General features: G+C 47.1%; 2 pseudogenes; both read right to left on the minus strand.

Annotated features, from left to right (window-relative positions):
• Positions 1–487: 487 nt before the first annotated feature.
• LOC105741697 lies at positions 488–1,193 on the minus strand (annotated as a pseudogene).
• A 434-nt stretch (positions 1,194–1,627) lies between these two features.
• On the minus strand, positions 1,628–3,024 carry LOC101583208 (annotated as a pseudogene).
• Between the last annotated feature and the right edge of the window lie 6,541 nt (positions 3,025–9,565).

Here is a 9,565-nt window from a genome sequence, read left to right on the forward strand (position 1 = left end):
AACCCTGAGTCCCTGATTCTGCTTGCAGATGCTTTAATCCACTGAGCTATTTGGCCAGCCCAACTTTTACAGTTCTTGAGAAATGAGTACTTGACATATATCTTGGGTCAGTTGATAGAGGACAGTTAAGTGATGGCTGTTCCAAGAAGGACCAGTGAGGGCAGCATGGGTTCTTGTCTTCCTGCCACTGTGGCTGTGAGTCTTCAACTAGCCCTGGATGCCCTGCTACCTACAAGGATGGAAGACCTTGTGGAGAGTGCTTGGAGGAGTCTGCCCTTCTGACTGGCAGTAACAGAAACTAAGTTCATTCCCTTTAAAAAAATTTTTTTTTTTGGATTTAAGATTATTATGATTTATAAATGTCATTTAAAAAATCAGTCCATTAAACCATGTAGAAATAAGTATGCAAAAAGTCTGCAAAACAAAACATAAACATGTTTAAGTAGATCAATTATCTGAAATTTGAGGTCACTCAGTCACTTCATTATTATGCAGTGGCAGCCAAGTCGTCCTTAAGTTCAGTCAGAGCGAGCCTCCTGAAGCCAGCTCCATTGCAGATGCCAACCTCTATGTTATCTTGCGTCATTTGCCCTTCAAAGCTCTCCTTTAGGGTTAAGATGGCTGTGTGAATGGCACCTTCAAGCTCTAGATCTTCATTATATCTTTTCTTGAGGAAAATTTCCCCATTCACGTAGTTCTTTCCCTTGGCTGTGGCCTTCCAGGCAAAGTTAAGCTCCAGATGGGTCTGACTGAAATACATATGGCCGTCTCTCATTCCAACCACAAATAAGTACGGAAGCACCAAATGGATGAACACCACCTGACTGGCTGTATTCCTGCGTCACAGAAGCCATTCTCTGTACCAGCTGGGCCTTGGGGATGGGCTCCTGGTAAGCAAGGTAGTACGGCTGGGCGAGTTTCTTAGCTCTGTGAGCAAGCACTCTGTGATCTGGGCCAGTGCCACTGCACACCAAACCCGTGTGCTTGGTAATAGGCTCTACTTTGTGTGCACTTCGCTCACCATACAGAACGGACGTCTGTTTCTTCTCTGTTGCTAATACCACACCATTTGCAGCTTTAATTCCCACTGAAGGGGCTCCTCCAGCTACAGCTGACAATGCATATTCAATCTGGACAAGCTCATCAGATGGGCTGAAGGTTATCAGCAAAAAGCTGTAACCACGTTCTGCCATCTTTACTCAGAGAGGCCAAGAACATCCCTAAATTTGTTTAAATTTATTTTTTTTGAGACAGTGTTGTTCAGGTTGGCTTTGAACTCACTGTGTAGCCCAGGCTGGCCTCAAACTTGCAGTGATCCTCCTGCCTCAGCCTTGCAAGTGCTGGGATTACAGGAATGTGCAACTATACCCAGACTTCATTCCTTTTATTTGGACTTTCTTAGTCATTTTTTTTTTCCCCAGAAAAAAGAGCATTCATTATAAATCTACGCCAACAACTAAAGCTGTAGGGGAAGTTTCAAGTTGTTGTTCTTTTTTTTTTTTGTACTAATAGTTGATTTTGGGACTTGAATGAAGTTTGTTTTTTTTCTAGCTGAAAAGCCATTTTATACAAATTCACAGTGTTTGAACTTTGTAGAAAACAGGGTGGGATAAGGGTGACCTCCAGCTCAGGAGGTGTCCATGGCTTCCCCTTTGAGCTCACTGAAGAGGAAGGCATCCTGGTACTCCTTCATGTACTGCGTGGATCGAGACACATCCAGGAAGAGCGAGTAGGCCCACTTGATGTCGTCTACCTGTACCTCCATACCCTTGTGTTTCCGGCACACGAGGCTGGCTGCTGTGATGAGTTGGATGGCGTAGTGTAGTAACATCTCTAGCCTGATGCGGGTGAGAAACAGGGTAGGCATCCTTACTCATCTCCATGTCCTCCTTCTCACACTGAATGTATAGGATCTGCTTGATGTCCTTCTTGCTATAGGGTGAGGTGGAGATGATGAGCAGCCATTCTAGCAGGTTGATGCGGATGCCATGGGGGTGGGCTCTGGTGGCTGGTGTCCCGGATCTGTGTGATGCCCTGGTTGGTGGCCATGATGAGGACAGGTGCCATGTCACTCTCCAGGGCCCTGTTGAGGAAAGAGAAGCTCTCAGTGTCCAGCATGGGTACCTTGTTGATGAAAAGAGCCTCGAGAATGATCTCCGCCTTGCCCTCCTCACGCCACTCTGCCACCTTGGCATTGATCTGCTCTTGGACTTCTGACTTGATCTCCCCTGTGTCACCTGAGAAGAGCTCCAGGAAGTCTTGGGTGTGGGAGTTGATGCCATCAATCTCGTGCAGGGACACAGTGTATACTACCTCCTTGCGCTTCTGTAGCTCCCCCTCTGAGCACTGCACAAACTTGGTCTGGGAGCCCATGGCATCGTAGTCATGGGCAAGCATGAAGGAGTGGCTCTGCTTGGAGATCTTGCCAGTGGCCTTATTGATGGTGATCACATCCCCAACCCGGACCTTGGCCTTGGTCAGCAGCTCGATCATCTTGGTGCCCAGGTCATAGATGGTCTCCATCTCCGTAGTCTTGAGGGTCAGTTTGCCCACCTTGGAGCCTGTCCCTGTTGCTGGCCGATTGATCTGGATCTCCACCACCTCCCCTTCGATGATCTCGGTCTCCTCCTTGATGTGGATGCCAGTAGAGTGGTAGAAGGCCTGCGTGAGCACTTCAGCTTTGCTCCTTTCCAGAGAGAAGATCTCGCTGCCAGCGATGGCCATGAATGGGGTGTCCGGGCCCAGGGCCTGTGCCATGCCCATGACAGTAGCGGTCTTCCTGGTACCTGGCTGGTCAGCAATGAGGACTGCCTGCCCAGCAATCTTCCCCTCTCGGATCGTCTCCAGCACCACACCGGCTGCTCACTGGGCTGCCAGCTGACCCACCATTCCCTGTGAAGCCTGGCGAGGCTCCCAGTCATCTTCCAGCCCGAGTCCCCGTATGTGGGAGTGTGCACCGATGTGCTCGATCTTCATCACATCGCGGATCTCTGGGACTTTGGTTGTGGCAGCCATGGTTGCCATGATGCTCACTGACTGATGGATGTCTTTGGAATGAAGTTTTTTAAAGTGCCCAAAGAATTAGTTGATAAATGGACAGTGTTCCCAGACTATGTTTCAGGCTGTGAAAGGGACAATGCTCCATGTTGTCCCCTCCCGTCGGTTGGCTCCCTAGATCGTCTCCAGTTCTCTCTTCTGGGCTTGTCCACAGAGGTGTACAGAAGGGCTTCCCTATAGGCTTAACTTTTTATAGCTTTCTCTGGAGGCAAACAGTGTCAACAGTGTCAAATCCCTGACCGTGTGCTGTCCCAGGAGTGTTGCTGATGCAGGAGCTGTCTTTGTCCTTTGGAGGGAAGCCTTTGCCTTCACATGGGCCTGAGCATCATGTGGGTTCCTGTGCACTCCTTGCTGTGTCAGTCTGCTCACCAAGTCTGCGCAGCAGGTGACGGTTCTGACCTCCACCTCACGCTGTGAATAAGAGGCGAAGTATTGGAAACCTGAAGCAGAGTTGCTCAGCCTGCGGGCCGCTCATTTCATGCTATCTTCACGGCATGGTAAGGACTGTAGATTTGGACCAGTGACAGAGTTATCATTCACACGTTCATTTTTAACTTTTAAGAAATTTAAATTAAATGGGTTTACAAGCCGGAAAGTACAAACGTCAGGCATACGCACAGTCTAATGATCATCCCAGAGTGACATCAGCTTCATGGTCATCATACTAAGCTTCATCCATGGTGAAGACCAGGCCATTACCAGCACTGCAATCCCCTGTCCCTTGACTCCAGCCCCTCCCTTGTCCCTCGAGAGAGGAACTGTTGTGACTTCTGACTCCAGAGATCAGAACTGTCTGTCTCTGAACACTTTGTGAAGGGTGCAGTGTGCATTTTTCCACCCCCTATTACGTCTGGGACTCACCTGTGTAGCTGTGTGACTATAGTTTGTTCTGTTACATCGCCAGAGACTGTTTCATCATGTGACTATATCACAGTTTATTTATTCTGCTCTTGTTAGAGGTTTGAAGTTTTTCTAACTTTTGTTTTTAAAAGTCTCCATCTATATTGAATAATTAAAAAATATGTGTATTTGCTGTGTGCAGTATGTTTCTACATGTGTGTACACTGTAAAATGATTGCCACAATCAAACATTTCCATCCCTTCACATAGTTGCTATTTTTTGAGTGATAAGAACAGTTGAGATCTACTCTTATAGTATATTCTTCAGTAGTAATAACTGTATTCACTACACTGACTGTTAGGTCTCCATAATTTATTCATTATGCATATCTGAAATGCCACGTTAGCCAATTTCGGGCTCTTAGGAATTCTGTTCTGCGGTGTGTACCTATGGTAGTTCCAGAAGAAGGGAATTTAGCAGAAAACCAAACCCACTTTGGATATAGGTTTTAGAAGGACTTCATAACCTGTGAACTTCACATGAAGCTTGATCATGTTACTGTTAGTGATAGTTCATGAGGAAAAAAACAGGCACATGAGGAAAGACACATTATAAGTTTCTGAGTAACAGGAAGCAGGAAACTTTTTTCTCCTGAAACACACATCAAAGGAAGAGTAGATGTTGTTCTGAGTACGTTTTGAGTATTATCTCATTTAATCTTAAAAAAATGTCAGCTACTGTTTGTCTTAGTCTGTTTTGTGTCACTAGAACAAAATGCCTCAGTCTGGATAATTAATGTAGAAAAGAAATTTGCTTCATTTCTAGCTTTGAAAATTGACCATTTGAGCTTGAGTAGCTGTGTCTGCCAAGGGTCTCCTGCTGCATGGTAACATGGCAGTTGGATACCGTGGTGAGACGGAGGGGAGAGGAATGAACAATTTCTTATTTGATCCTCATGGAGAGAGGAGGCAAGAGAGTGTCTGAAGACAACTAAAGTTGCTTTGTAACAGCCCACATTTTTAGTACCCAGTCTAGTTCCTTGACTTCTCTCCCAGTTTCTGAAGATGAACGTGTACCTGTTCCTGAGGGAAGCTCCCTCTTGACTTCAGAGGCCTCCTAAAGGTCTGTCCAGCTCAGGGCTACAGAATTACACAAGAGGAGCTAATTTGCAACGTGAGTTTTGGCATAGACAAATCATATTCAAGCTATAGTACTGTTTTTATCCTTCCCTGTTTTACGTAAGGAAGCTACTCGGAATGATTAAGTTATTTGCCTGAATTCACTTATCCACTAAGTCCAGGTTTAAATATAGGCAGTCTGTAAAGTTAACTTTTCTAAATTATAGATTATATTTTTAAAAAAATCGTGTTTGCATTGCTTTCCTATCACTGTTGTAATAAACAACCACAAATTTAGTGACTTAAAGTGATGTAACTTTGTCATTTAGTGCTGGGGTCAGCTGCATGAATGGGCTTCATTGAAGTAAAATCACGATGTCTTTTGCTGGGTATGTTGTGCCGGTGGCCCGCTCGGGGGGCCCAAGGGCGATTTGTCTCAGGTGAGATCCTAAGATTAAAGAACACGTGTGTGCAAGGCACTGGGCCGAGTGGAGAGCAGCCTGTCTTTATTGTATATTCCTTACATAGGTTGTTACCTCATGTTTGCATTCTTACATAGTGCTGTAACCAGCGCATGTGTGTTTGCCTGTGCTAAGTCATGGCTACATAGCTGTATCCCACTGTGCACCTTTGCTAGATAAGCAGGGTCACGTCCTCAAGTGTCCTTGGAGGGCCCTGAGCTTTGAGGCGGCCTGAGTGCTTCCCCACATGTACAGAACTGTCATCCCAGCATGAGGCTGAGGCAGGACGATGGCCAATTGGAGCCCGTCCTGGACAATTTAAGGAGACCATGTCTCAAAAAAAAAAATAAAATAAAAAAATAAATAAATAAAAATAAAAGGTGGTTGAGGCTGTCACCCAGTGTGAAGGCCCAGGGTTCAAGCCTCAGTACTGAGAAAAGGAAAAGAAAAATGATGTCCCCAGGGCTGGCTTCTGTCTGGAAGCCCTGGAGGAGACTCTCCTCACCTCTTCTGGCTCCTGGATGGCCCGTGCGCCCTGTCTTGGGCCTTTCTAGCTGCCTGTGCCAGCCGTGGTGTCCCGAGTCTCTCCGTGCTGCCGTCCTCCCTTTCCTTCAGCTTCCCTCTTCCACTGTTCTGGCTCCTCTGCTTACGCTGGGCCAGCGGGGCCGTCAGTGTACCTTCCCCGGCCCGGGGCTGCTCGTGAGCAGCTGTCGTGCTATCTGCATTCTCCTTCCCCCGTGCTCTGTGTCCTGAGGCCTTCGCGGGTTCTTGGGAGCAGGGCATGGACAACTTTGAGGGGCTTTGCTCTGCCCGCCATGCTGTCCTCCCAGACACCTGGCCGTGTCCAGGCAGGCTTCGCTCGTGGCATGAGCGAGCTGCAATCGCAGGGCACAGTAAGTAACCATCAGGACGTGCTTCACTTAGTAGTGGAGCCAGCTATTCTGTGTTTTGTAAAGTTAACCTATTCACACAGGTTTAAGAACTACTGTCCCCACCCCAAGTGTTGTTTTGAAACCTTGGGGCGACCATGCTGAGGCACTTGTCAGAGAAAGAGGAGAAACCAAGAGATGCAGAGACCAGAGATGACCAGGCCCCGAGAGGGCCCCGGCTCCTCCATGCTCTGGCCCCATGGAGCTGGAGCACAGCACCATAGTGAGTGCACGCTTTCAGACATGCAGGGTGGCCTGCAGCTCTGCTTGCAGTGGCCTCGAGGGGAGTAAGGAGCAGGTGGGCCCAGGCGGCCAAGGCTGCGAAGAGGAATAGGTACCCTCACTCCCTGTGACAATTAGACCCTGGCCCCGATGTAGTGCTCATGTAGAGTTGAAATAATCTGTGTGCTGAAAACTGCATCATCATTGCCAGAGAACTTGCTGCAAATTGACAGTGGAGTTGGGCTTGAAACTCATATGAATCTAGGGACCCAAAACCTTGATGCCATTCCTGCACCTAGACTCGAGAATGACTTGTAGGGCTTAGTGTCAGGTGTCGTGAACATTGGAGTAAAAATTTCTCCTTCTGCTTAAAAATGCATGGATTTCCAGGGATATTGCCTGTGAATCCTTTCGAGGTGCCGCTGAGACTGCATGAAATCTTATTTCCCTGGGTACGAGAGTTTAAGCACTGCGTAGACTAAACTTCAAGATTGAATTTCCATGGCAATGCTCAGCAGTTAGGAAATAAAAGGCAAAGTTGTATGGTAAAAAGTAGTTGCATGGTTAAAGCTCACAGAGGGGGCTGGCCATATAGCTCAGTGGAGTAAAGCACCTGAAAACAGGCGCAGGGGCTGGGGGTTCGATCCCTGGGCTACTGTGCCAGCCTCGCCCCTGGGGCAGGCTGAGGCAGCAATTGAGACTGGGTGTGGTGACGTGCACCTGTAATCCCAGCTCCTGGGAGGCTGTAAACAGGCGGATCACCACGAGTCTGATCTAGTAGTGAGACCCTGTAGACCTTTCCCTAAAATTAAAAACAAAAACCTCACAGAGGTTTTCCAAGTTGGATGTGTGTATATTTTACCTGTTTATCTATTCTTCAGAGGCATAGATGTGATGTGGCAGAGATGGGGGACAGAGGCCCTGGGCAAGAACCATGAAGTGGAGAGAGAGTTTAAGCTTTGTGGAGGAGAGTAACCTGGGATTTGCTAATCCAGGAAAAAGAATGCCTGCCATTATTCACTATTACTATTTTTGAATAAACTGCGTGTGTGTGTGTGTGTGTGTGTGTGTGTGTGTGTGTGTGTGTATGAGAGCAAGCAAGCAAGTGTGTGCGCTCAGGCAAGCGCGAGAGTGCAAGAAGAACCAGAAAGACCAGGTGGAGTTAAATAGTAGCCTGGAGACTGTTGCTTATCCCTGTGGGAGTTAGGTGGCCACCCCCATGGCTGGGGTGGGCTGGGGCTCTTTCCTGTATTCCCGAAGCTTGGGGTTTTTATGAAGGGTGAGCAGATTTGATCTAAACCTGTGCCCATAACTAGAAAGACCTCCTCAGAACGTGGGTCTTCGCTTGCCTTATCCTTACCCTGCCTAAGCATCTTCATTGGCTCTCAGCGCTCTGAGCATGGAGATCCAGATTCCCCACGCGAGGAGGCTCTGATTCTCGGGTTCTGCCTTGTACTCTTTTTTGTCTGTTGTCACCACGTGCCCTCTGCTGCCCTGTGACCTGCCCAGCTCATACCTGACATGAACGCCCCTCTCATAGGCATTTTCTCCATCTGTAATCTGGGTAACGTCTTTGTCCTCTGCTGATCCCGTGTTCTACGAGGGAGCCTTCACAACACTTTGGCCACTGCCGCAGAGCCGTGCTGTCCACACCATGTGCTTTTCTCTCCTTCGTGCCTTCATGGCGATTTGTATGAGTCTGTAATTTACTCTGCTGGGCACAGTGCATACTTGTTTATTGAATAAATGATAGTGATGTTTTATGACTGCTGTGACCCGAGCATCAGGCAAATGAGAATGCAGATGTGAACCCATTTCTAGGTGGCCTCAGTTTCCCCAAAGAACTAGAGACCAGCCCAGAAGAATCACTGATACAGAGGTTTACTCCATCATTCACTCACCATTCTAGAAGACTAACAGGGCAGCCTGTTCTTCTGTGGCATGTCCAGGTGATGAGGGGACCCATGTCTCGCATGCATCTGGGTGTTGTGAGGGTTTTTCATAGATCAGGCTGTATTCGATTTCCTGGGTCTTATTTTCTTGACCTTGAAGGCTGGTTCTTGTTGTCCTTGCGCTTCTTAGACTCTGATAGATTAAGGGATCGTAATAATCAAAGGTTGACAGCAAAGCCAGGCAGTCATTCTCTGGGGAAAGTTCCTGATGCTGATGCTATAAATCCAGTTTATGAGCTTGCAACTTCCTAGTACTCTTGAGTATTACGTTACATATTGATTTGAACCTTGACATGTCTGGCTCAGATGCTGATGGAAAGCTAGCAGGATTTTCAGACAAACTTTTCCACTCAGAGTTCAGATACTTGCAGAGCTCTGTGACTTAATGGAGCTAGCTTGCATCAGAATACAGGAGAAACCTTGTATCATTAATTAGTGTCTCTGAGTAGAACCAATCCTGGGTTCTTCTTCCTTTGCAAGTTCGCACTGGAGCATAGTGATAAAGAGAGGACGAGGAAATTTTTTCATTGTTTTCTCAGAATTTTCTACAAATGTGAATCATAGAATGTTATACTTGCAAGAGGCTGAGCGCCCTCCTCTTCATCACGCGAAGGTCTATTAATAGACCTCTGGTTTCAACCAGGCTTCTTGACCTCTTGTTCCATGTACTCCTGGCTTTTTTAAAAAATTAAATTAAATTTATTTGATACTGGGTCTTGCTATGCAGTTGACACTCAGACTCATAGTGATTGATCCTCCTTTCTTAGCCTCCCCAGTTCTGGGATTACAGGCATGTGCCACCATGCCTGGTTTCAGTGGCTGGCACAGCATGTGGTACTGGGGATCAAACCCGGTCCTTGTGCTTGCCAGACAGGTGCTTAGACCACTGAACTATCTCCCTAGCCTCACTCCTGGCTTTTATTTTGTTTTATTTATTCATTCATTCGTTGATTGAGTCATTCATTCATATTAATTAATTCATATA

Source organism: Octodon degus, unplaced genomic scaffold, assembly GCF_000260255.1.
Source record: "Octodon degus isolate 3935 unplaced genomic scaffold, OctDeg1.0 scaffold00020, whole genome shotgun sequence".
Classification (NCBI taxonomy): domain Eukaryota; kingdom Metazoa; phylum Chordata; class Mammalia; order Rodentia; family Octodontidae; genus Octodon; species Octodon degus.